The 2,336-nt window shown below is 46.1% G+C and overlaps 1 non-coding gene across 1 annotated transcript; it reads right to left on the bottom strand.

The window, feature by feature from the left end:
• Positions 1-247: 247 nt before the first annotated feature.
• LOC145417605 (5S ribosomal RNA) lies at positions 248-366 on the bottom strand. Its single transcript, XR_013900510.1, has one exon. It is a non-coding gene; the product is annotated as a 5S ribosomal RNA (ribosomal RNA).
• Positions 367-2,336: the final 1,970 nt, after the last annotated feature.

The raw sequence follows: 2,336 nt of genomic DNA on the forward strand, positions 1-2,336 counted from the left end.
GCCTGCATTATCCTCACCTTTCTCCCCACTACTCTCACATCATTTGGACTTCCCTTGATCCCACTGCACCAAGGCCTCTGCTTCGCAGTGGAGGCCACACACTAGCTAATACTGTTTGTTCAAACGTTTTTTTTTTCATTCATTGCCAGACGCCATGTATCCCAAATGGGGTGGCCAAGGGCTTAGAGTTAATTGTTTTACAGGGAGGGACACTAATCCTCCACCAACCCCACTTGACACGTAGGGATGCCAACAGCATCTGGTGTTCTCAGGCGGTCACCCATCCAAGTACTAACCAGACCCAACGTTGCTTAACTTCGCTGATTGGACGGGAAGCGGTGTACTCAACGTGGTATGGCCGTTTCACTCATCATTAAAGCCCCCGGAATGCTGGCTCTATTGGATACACCAAAAACATTCACCACGTTCTATAGCTAATATATATATATATATATATATTGTTACGGTGGCGCCAGCCCGGGGCTATTACAAAAAAGACAAGTCAGCCTTAGATGATCGGCCTCCACTGCGTTGCAAAAATAACGCAGACCCCGGCACTGACACTCCGCAAACTAGAGAAAAACTGCGCAACGGAATAAGAACGCAACACTCTATACTTTGATAATAAAACGGAACAGCCTACCTATAAATCTAGCCTACTATCGTCACTACCGGAAGTAATACCGCCCGAGACAGTATACAGGAACACCTCCCACTTACTTCCGGTGGTGACGACTTTCTACTTAACCCGTGTCCAAGGGGGAACGCAGTTAATAGCTCACGATGGTTCTCACTAGCCTTGTGCAAAGAGATGGGATTAAACAGTGTAGGGGTTAGGGGTGTGTGTGTGTATGTACGTGTGTTGGGGAACGTTAACAAAGGCAGCGAGAGGACCACGGTGAGCCAAACTGGCCCTCCAAAGACAACACGGTTACAAAAACAAATAAAATAACTACTTCCCTCAGCAACAAAAGAATAAAAATAAACTTAAATGAAAACGCCAGCTCGGCAGAAAAATGACTGGGGAGAGAGAGAGAGTGTACAAACACCCGATACTAAAGCTGGCTGGGAAGACACTGCCTGATCAAGGCTCGTGCAGTCAAGCGCGAACGCATGAATCAGATTAATTAACAAGGAACTTAAATTCGTGCCCCTCTCTCTCTCTACAATGAATTGGTAGCCTACTTCTAATGCAAGCAAAACATCATTAAATATACTGGTAGCTCACATAAGACAATCAAAATAATCAAATGCATACTCAGCATGGCATGAAATAAAATTGCCCTCAGTGGCGGGAACGAAAGAAACAAAAGAACTTGTAACACTCGCTAATTTAAACTCCGCGAATGACACGGATACATACTGCATAATCCCCTAGCCCAGCTGTAACGGCTGCACCCGTGGGAAAGGACAGGCGGACAGCGTAACACGCCCTTCCCCAAGGGAAAATTTTGAGCCCTGGATCAAAATTTTCGAATCAAGACCCTGACCCCTCCCTGGATAAACAATCAGCAATTACGTTATCAATCCCTTTAATATGCCTAACTTCTAAATTGTACTCTTGCAAAAGCAAACTCCAGCGGGTCAAACGCTGATTCTTAAATTTAAACTTGTTCAAAAACTGCAGGGGATGATGGTCTGAATAAATCTTGATCACAGGGCCAAAAGGGGGCAGGTAGACAGCAAAGTGTTGCAGGGCCAGGATAATCGCTAATAATTCCTGCTCTATGACAGAGTAGTTCTTCTGGGCTCTATTAAACTTCTTTGAGAAGTATGATATGGGATGGTCAACCTGGCCCTCATCCGGCTGCATCAACACTGCTCCTACCCCTACTCGGCTAGCATCAACTGCCAGCACAAAAGATTTGTCAAAATCTGGTGCACGCAATATAGAGTGGTGGCACAGCAGAGACTTAACAGTAGTAAAAGCTTGCTCACACTCGGCTGTCCACTGCCACTTCTTATCCTTGCGCAATAAGTCAGTAAGAGGGGCAAGCACTGTGGAATAATTCCCAATAAATCTTCGGTAATAGCCGATCATACCCAAAAATCGCTGGAGGGCACGGCGACACTGGGGTGCTGCAAAGTTGGAAATGGCATCCACCTTAGCCCGAGGTGGAGCCACTTGCCCATGTCCTACAACAAATCCAAGATACTGGACCTTAGCACGTACGAACTCGCACTTGTCCAAGTTGACTACTAAGCCAGCTTCCTCCAACCGCTTAATGAGCATTTCCACATGATCAAGGTGCTCCTCCCACTTGGTGTCATACACAATGACATCATCGATGTAAACGACACAATTAGGTATGCCATCCACCACTTTATCCATAAGC

Source organism: Coenobita brevimanus, chromosome 110 (assembly GCF_032717465.1).
Source record: "Coenobita brevimanus isolate Jiangsu-jjx chromosome 110, ASM3271746v2, whole genome shotgun sequence".
Classification (NCBI taxonomy): domain Eukaryota; kingdom Metazoa; phylum Arthropoda; class Malacostraca; order Decapoda; family Coenobitidae; genus Coenobita; species Coenobita brevimanus.